Here is a 9,195-nt window from a genome sequence, read left to right as displayed (position 1 = left end):
TTTCCTCGGGTTCCTTCCTTTCCATCACCTTGTCTTCTATGTCACTGACTCTCTTCTGCCCCATATACCCTCGTTCTTAGAGCATCCATTATAGACTGCATCTCAGTTATCACATTTTTAATTTCAGCCTAATTAGATTTTAATTCTGTACTAAGAGATTCTCTAGTCGTAGGCTTTTTTCAATCCCAGCTAGTAATTTTATAATCGTTATTCTGAATTCTAGTTCTAAGATTTTACTCGTATCCATATTGATTAGATCTATGGCACAGAGTATTACCTCTGATTCTTTCTTTTGCTGTGAATTTTTCCTTCTGGTCATTTTGTCCAGAGATGAATAGATGGATGAGAAAACAAAAATCAAAAGTATCAAACACGAACCCAGCAGAAGACACACTAGACAAATCTGAAGAGGTCAGAAACCAAAAAGTAAAATTAAAAAAGGGAATAAAGAGAGAATATCATCTCACTGGTGGACAATGCAGGATGATCCACTAGGTCCAGAGTGTATTTTGGTTTATTTGTTATGAGACACTAAATCCCAAAATTGAAAAGAAATAAAAACATATATATGAAAAAATTGAATACAGTTAAAGGAAGCCAGAAATGAAGGATATATCTATAGAATGTAAATGTAAAAATGAAAATTGAAAAAAGACTTAAAAACAAAGAGTTGATAAAATGAGAAACTTTTTGAAAAGAAGAAAAATGAGAAAGAAAAAGAAGTTTTACACTGAAAGACTATAGTCTCATGAGGACAAAACCTCAAATTCTATATACCATTTTCCCCCTGCACTGAGGTTTTCCAGTTTTGAGTGATCCATAAACTTGATATTCAACTGATGCTCCTGTTTGTCTTCTGGGGCAGGGGCCTGTTGCACTGATTCTCTGCTGTGTTTGCCTGGGAGGAGTTGCACCACCCCTTGCCAGAAGATCAGGTTCAGTGTAAGCTGCTTCGGGTTGCTCTATACGGCTTTTGTTCCCTCAAGGCTTTTTGTGCCACTTTAGAGGATGAAAAAAAAAGGGGGGGGGAATAGTGGTGATCCTCTATTCATCCCGGAGCCAAATGATCTGATCACTGTCCCCACTCTTCAGTGCACCCTCAGGGAAAAGCAGCCAATCCCTTTTGTGTGGGCCAAATTCTGCAGATTCCTGGGGTGCACACCCACACAAATCCTCCTGGGGTTAAGGGGGCGTCTCACCACAGCCCTGTGGCTTGCTGTGCCCCTTCTTGGGGAGCAGTTGCCTGATTGTTTGCACACACGTGCCCCTTCTCCCAGCGGAAGGAGCAGGGTCTCAGAGCAGTTGTCGCTTGCTGGTTCCCTGTTTGGAGAGTGGTCACCCAGTCCTGCCATGGTTCAACGTCTATGGCAACACATAGCTGAGAGGCCACTCCAGGGCTCGCTTATTGTAGCTGGCTTCCCCCACTCCAATGCTTGGGAACTCTGCCACACTCAGGCACCCACATTCTTTCTGTGACCCTGGGGATCCTGAGACCACACTGTCCCACCTGGGATTCTGCCCCACTATGCCACCTGAGCATGTCTTAGGCAGGGATGTTCCTCACAGGAGCAGATTTCTAAAATTTCGATTTTGCACTCCACTGCTATATCACTTTCTGGTAGCTGGCTTATAGAGGCTCCCTCCCCCTGTGGTTATCTTCCAATATATCCCCTCAGATTCACGACTCCACACCTCCTACCTTGCAAAAAGTGGTTGCTTCTCTATTTGTAGAAACGCAGCAGTTCTTTTCTTATATCTCAGGTTGAATTCAAAGGTGTTCAGAATGACTTGATATATAACTAGTTGAATCCAAGGGACCAGATGAAATGTTGGTTCCCTATTCTTCTGCCATCTTCTGTCCCTCTCTTCATTGATCTGTCCTACTTGTGTGTGTGTGTGTGTTTTCTATGTCATTTAATTCTAGTCTAATCTTTATTATTTCCCTTCTGCTGGAATTAGGTTTCATTGTTCTTTTTCTAGCTCCTTTAGGTGTCAGGTTGGGTTGTTTATTTGAGATTTTTCTTGCTTCTTGAGGTAGGCGTTTATTGGTTCATAACTGCCTCTTAGGACTGCCTTTCCTGCTTCCCAAAGGTTTCAGACCATCATGTTTTCATTTTCACCTGTTTCCATGTATTTTTTAAAATTTCTTCTTTAATTTCTTATTGACCAATTCATGATTTAGGAGGATATTCTTTAGCCTCCGTATATTTGTGGTCTTTCCAATTTCTTTCTTTTTTTTTAATTGAATTCAAGTTCATTGTGCTGTGATGAGAAAATATGCATGGTATGATATCAATCTTTTTGTAGTTGTTGAGGGCTGATTTGTGACCTGGTATGTTATCTGTTCTGGAAAATTTCCCATGTGCACTTGAAAAGAATGTGTACTCTGTTGCTATATGATGGAATGTTCTGAATATATCTGTTAAGTCCATCTGGCCCAGTGTGTAATTCAAAGCCATTATTTCCTTATTGATTTTCTGCTTAGATGATCTGCCCATTGCTGTGAGTGAGATGTTAAAGTTCCCTACTCTTATTGTATTATTATCAATGACTTTATGTTTGTTGTTAATTGTTTTATACATTTGGGTGCTCCCAAGTTGTCAGCATAAATATTTACAACTGTTAGATCTTCCCCTTTATTATGATGTAGTGTCCTTCTTCATCTCTTCTTATGTCTTTGGCTTAAAATCTAGTTTGTCTGATATTCAGCATTGTTACTTGAGCTTTCTTTTGACATTCATTTGAATGGTAAATATTTCTCCATCCCTAATTTTCAATGTACATGTGATTTTAGATCTAAAATAATTCTCTTGTAGGCAGCATATAGATGGGTCTTTTTTTTTTTTTTTAATCCATTCTAACACCCTATGTCTTTTGATTGGAGTATTTAGTCCATTTACATTTAGTGTATCTATTGATAGATATGAATTTTGTGCCATTTTATTACTTTTTTGGTCATTGTTTATGGAGATATTCTATGTTCCTTTCTAGTCTGTTGGTTTTGGCCTTTCCTTCCCTTTTAAAGAGTCCCTTTTCATATATCTTGCAAGGCTGGTTTAGTGGTCACAAACTCCTTTAGTTTTTGTCTGGGGAACTCTTTATCTCTCCCATTCTGAGTGGTAGCCTTGCTGGATAAAGTATTCTTGGCTGCATATTTTTCCTATTCAGCACCTTAAGTATTTCATGTCACTTCTTTCTGGCCTGCCATGTTTCTGTGGAAAGATCTGTTGTTAATTTTATTTGTCTTCCCTTGTAAGTTAGGGACTTCTTTTGTCTTGCAGCTTTTAGGATTTTTCCTTTATCTCTATATTTTACAAATTTATCTATGATATGTCTTGCTGTTGGTCTGCTTTTGTTGATTTTGAGGGGAGTTTTCTGTGCCTCCTGTATTTGGAAGTCTGTTTCTTTCCCCAGATTAGGGAAGTTTTCAGGTATAATTTTCTCAAATAAACCTTCTGCCCACTTTTTCCTCTTATCCTGCCCCACTCTTATGACATGAATGTAATTATGCTGTATGGAGTCATTGAGTTCCCTGTATGTACATTTGTGATCTAATATTTTTTTCTTTCTGTTTCTTTTCAGCTTCATTATTATTTTCCATTATTATATGTTCTATATCACTTACTTGTTCCTCTGCTACTTCCATCCTTGTGGTCATTACATCCAGTCGTTTTGAATCTTGGTTATTGCATTTTCATTTCAGCTTGAGTAGTTTTTGGTCTTTTAGCTCTGCAGTAAGGGACTCCCTGTAGTCTTCTATGCTTTTCTCAGGTCAAGCTAGTATCCTTATGATTGTTGCTTTAAATTCTAGATGAGGCATATTACTTATAACTGTTTCTATTAGATCCCCGCTGCGACCTTTTCTTGTTCTTTCTTTTGGGAGGAATTCCTCTGTCTTGGGATTTTGTCTAGGTCTTCGCCTTCTTCTTTGTGTTAGACAAGCCCATTAGATCTTCTGCCCTTGAAAGTAATGTTCTTATGAAGAAGAGGTCATGTAGTGACCAGGGTCTGGAGCTTTAGGGATTATCTCTGGGTGTGCTGCATGTGCTCGGCTGTTATTTTGTTTTGTTTTTTGTTTGTTCTTGTTTTGTTTTGTTTTTCTGCTCTATCCTTTGGGTCAGTTGTCTGCAGAGGCTCTCCTTTCCTGCTCTGGGCATTGTTTGGTCCCTGGCCTGAACATGGTGAGCTTTAAGTAAGTGTGTGCTGGTATGCTTGTGAAAAGAGACCTGACAGCACCTCCAGCAGAACTGAGGCCCTGCATGTCTCTGTTTGAGCAATATGTATTGGGCAGGTGTTTATACTGGTTTTCTGGGGGAAGGGCCTGCTGCACTGGGACTGAGGCAAGCTTGACTGAGAAGGGCAGTCCCACCAGAGTGAGGGGTGGTGGTGGTGATGCCTGGTGCATGCATGCTAGGCAGCCAGTGTCAGCACTTCACTGTTTCCCACAGGTGTCTCTGTGTTTGTGCTGATTGGTGGGTAACAGAAATGATTCCAGCCATCTTCTTTGTTCCCATAGATGTGTCTCTGTGAACGCTGCCTCTCAGGCATAATCTCTGAATAGTGTGAATTATCCCCTCCTGTGTGACCCAAGTGTTCTTCAGATCACTGCTCCCATGCTTTCTGCCCCGTTTGTTAGCCTGCCTTCTCTCCAGGTGCAGTGCCATGCTCTCTGGGCTCTATCCCAGCCGAGCACACTGACCTTTAAATCTCCAGACCTAAAGCCCTGCTGGTTGCATGAACTTATAAAATTCAGTCCCTCTCATTTTCCAAGCCAGTGGCTTTGGAGAAACCTTCTCCTTGTGCCTTCCCCTGTGTGTTCCTCATTCTCTCTTGCCCTTCTTTATGACCATGGCTCCCTCCCCTCCACAGTATCTGAAATCTATTTCTCTCCTAAACCATGTCTCCACATTTCCTACCTTAGTCAGTGTGGCTTTTGGTCTCCCTTTACTGTGGAGTGTGTTCTATCAATCTTCACGTTGATTTCTGGGTGAAGATTTGATAGTTATCTATTTGTGTTCATGGGTCCAGGAGAGCCTAGGGCCCTCCTACGCCAACATCTTCCTCTCCTTTACTTTTGCTCTATATTTTTGAATTGTTTCGTTGTTGTTCTCTTTGGAAATAAAACTAATATCTTAGTTTATAACCCTGTAGATTAATACCAACTTAATTTCTGTAGATATGGAAGCTTTGCTCCTATATTGCTTCATCACCCTGTTTATGTTGTTATGGTCACAAATTACATCTTTATACAATCTGTACCCACTAATGTAGATTTTAATTTATTGTTTCATTCATTTGTGTTTTTAATCTGATTGGAATAAAGTGGAGTTATGAGTGATAATTTTATTAATACCAATCTTCATATACCAACTTTTATATTTACCTATGTAAATATATGTCTTCTCTGGTGTTCTTTATTTCTTTGTGTAGATTTGAGTCACTCTTTAGTGACCTTTCAATTTATCCTGAAGGATTGCTTTTAGCACATCTTATAAGGAAGTTTTACTAGTGACAAACATATTTTGCTTAGTTTAGATTTTCTTAATTCTTCATTTATCTTCATAACAAAAGTAAATATACTTAGTGGGAAGAATAGAAAAAAGTTAATATTCTTCCTGGACGTGGAAGTACAAATATTCTTTTGTATATACATGGTCTACCTAGGCTTACACCATTACAAGTCTAAATAAAGAATTTGTGGGCCTCATGATGTCACTAAAATGGTGAGAAGGTAACAAGTTTTGATGAACAAGACACCACTGAGAAAAATCCCAGAACGTAGGGGTGAGGCTGAAGTAAACCCCTGTACCACAAAGATGGAGATGGATCACATTAGAAGGGTAATAGGAGCAGCTACACAATGGCCACTTGGGCCCCTCCTCCAGGCCAGTATAGCATCACACTGAAAGGTCGCTCTGAGTCTAAAATTCCTCTAGTGAGAAAAGAGAGCCCAGGACAGATTTCTGTCTCTCCCAGCATCGTGAGCTACTTCCTGGGAGTCCTACTCTGGTTTTGCCTACTGGGGAATGTGGGGGAATCTGCAGAGCTTGATCACTGGGAATTAGATTATGATGGAGAAGTGGGGAAGGGCCTGAAACATCATCAGTTGAATCTTGGCAGACCAAGGTCATAGCTGCAGCATCCAAGCAGTAGTCTCAACCAATGGCTCTTCTTATCTACAGAGCCAAGGCAGCAGTGCAGTCTGATTAGGGAATTTGTCAGAACACAGGTCTGCATCATATGGAACCTCAAACAAAGATCCTTGCAGGCCCTAGACTCTGATCAGGACCCCTCCGCAGGCAGGGGTGATAATTCATAGCCCTATCCATGGCTGAGTGTTGTTCCTATTCCCATATGACCAGAAAGCCTGAATGAAACACCTGGAAGCCTGCTTGGATCTGGGCCTCCTGCTCTGCCTGGGCAGAGGAGATAATATAACTCTATCCACTCCTGAATGTAGCTCCTGGCTCCCCACAAACAGAAAGCCTTTCCAGAACATGTGAGAAGCTGTATAGTCCTGTAATATTTGAGTAAAGAATCCGGCAGACAGAGCTGATTGTTTGCATAACAAATCCAGTGGACCCATTTGGCCAGAGAATTTAGGGAGCAGGTTATCATGGGTCAAGACCAGAAACAAAGAGCTTTGTCGTCTTTAGAGCTGGCTCTCCTGCTCCACCTGGGCAGAAGAGCTAATTCATAGCCCCACCCTCTGCTAAGTGTGGCTCCTCAAAAAAAAAAAAAAAAAAGCAGCCCGATCTGAGCACCTGGAAAGCTACATAGCTTTCAATAATCCAAAATGTCCCAACAAAGAAAAACCCAGGACCAGATGGATTTACTGGTGACTTTAGGGTTGAAAGATATTATTCTTTCTACATGACCTCATATATATGGTATACATTTTAAATTTTGTTTTTATTAATTTCCCTTTGATCATATTAAAGAGCTGCAGTGCAAATCTGGAAAGTAAATTATTCCTGAGATACAAAAATACCTTGTTTAATTATACTTCACTTCATTATGTTTTGCAGATATTTTACTTTTTACAAATTGAAGGTTTGTGCCAACCCTGCATTAAGCAAGTATATTGGCACCATTTTCCCAACAACATTTACTCACTTTGTGTCACCGTGTCACGTTTTGGTAATGTTCACAATATTTCAAACTTTGTCATTATTATTACATAATAATAACTATAAATATTACTGTATTTGTTATGGCGATCAGTGTTCCTTGATGTTTATATTATAATTGTTTTGAGCCATGATGGACCACACCCATATAAGATGGTAAATTTATTTATTTATTTTTAAAGATTTTATTTATTTATTTGACAGAGAGAGACTCAGGGAGAGAGGGAACACAAGCAAGGGGAGTGGGAGAGGGAGAAGCAGGCTTCCCGCCAAGCAGGGAACCTGATGTGGGGCTTTATCCCAGGACCCTGGGATCATGACCTGAGCCGAGGGCAGATGCTTAACAACTGAGTCATGCAGGTGCCCCAAGATGGTAAATTTAATAAAAAGTGTGTGTGTTCTAACTGCTCCACTGACCACGTTCCCAATTTTTTCTTCCTATCATTGGGTTTCCTTATTCCATAAGACACAATATTGAAATTAGGCCAGATAATAACCCTACAATGTTCTCTACATTTTCTAAGTGAATGAAAGAGTCATACATCTCTTACTTTAAATTAAAACCTAGAAATTATTAAACTCAATAAGGAAGACATGTTAAAAGTGAAGATATACCAAAAGCAAGGCCTCTTGTGCCACATAGCAATTCAAGTTACGAATGCAAAGTAAATGTTTTTGAAGGAAATTAAAAGTGTTACTCAAGTGAACACATGAATGATAAGAAAACAAAACAGACTTTGCTGATATGGAAGAATATTTTAGTGATCAGGTTAGGAAATCAAACCACCTAGAACAGTCCCTTAAGCCAAGGGCTAATCCAGTAAAATGCCTGAAGTCTCCTCAATTCTGTGAAGCCTGAGAAAAGTGAAGAAGCTGCAGAAGAAAAGTTGACGCTAGCAGAGGTTGGTTCATAAGATTTAAGGAAAGAATGCATCTCCAGAACAAAAAACTACAAGTTGAAGTACCCAGTGGTGATACAGAAGCTGCAACAAGTTATCCAGCAGATCCAGCTAAGATAATTAATCAAATTGGCTACACTAAACAACAGATATTCAGTGTAGATGAAACAGCCTTATATTGGAAGAAGACACCATCTAGGACTTTCATAACTAGAGAGGAAAAGCCAATGCCTAACTTCAAAACCTCAAAGGACAAGCTAACTCTCTTGTTAGGGGCTAAGAAAGTTGGTAACTTTCAGATGAAGCCAATGCTTATTTACCATTCTGAAAATCCTTAAGAATTATGCTAAAGGAAACAGTCGACAGAACTAGAAAGCAACCTACAGAATGGGAGAAGATATTTGCAAATATCTTATCAGATAAAGAGCCAGTGTCCAAAATCTATAAAGAACTTATCCGGGGGCAAGATGGCGGCAGAGAAGGGGACCTCGTTTCATCTGGTCCCTCAAATTTAGCTGAATATCTACCAAATGATTCTGAACACACACAAATTCAACCTGAGATATAAGAAGATTTATCTGGATGTTTACAAGCAGAAAAGTGACTACTTTGTGCAAGGTGGGAGGTGCAGAATCTTGAATCTTTGGGGGAAATATCAGAAGATAAATGGAGAGGGGTGGGAGCCTCCATAAACCCGCCACTGGAAAGTGATACAACACCGGAGCAAAAAATCAGGACCCTTAGTAATCTCCAGTGAGAGACATCCCTTTCTGAAAAGGGAACAGGGTATGAATAGGGCAGAATTCTGGGTGAATCATTGTGGTCTCAAGAATCCAGGAGACGCAGAATGTATGGGGGTGGGGGCTGAACCGATAGAGTGCCCAAGCAGTGGAGCGAGGAGACTGGTTATGGTCAGTGAGCCCAGAAGGGACTCCCAGTTCCAGTCACCATAAACCACAAGCTGGATGGGTAGGGAGACTGATCTCTGCCTGACCACCCTGAAAAGCCTAGAAGGTGCGGGCTATTTAACATCCCAGGGGAGATATAAAATGGCTTGTGCCCATAGCAGGACAATAGCTCTCAGGGCATTGTGGCCCATGAAAGGACACTGGGGTGGCACCCAGCCATGAAGTGGGAGCCGTGGAAGAGGGTGTACCTGTCAGCCC

Source organism: Neomonachus schauinslandi, chromosome X (assembly GCF_002201575.2).
Source record: "Neomonachus schauinslandi chromosome X, ASM220157v2, whole genome shotgun sequence".
In the NCBI taxonomy this organism is placed as follows: domain Eukaryota; kingdom Metazoa; phylum Chordata; class Mammalia; order Carnivora; family Phocidae; genus Neomonachus; species Neomonachus schauinslandi.
Note: the sequence above shows the minus strand (reverse complement) of the source record.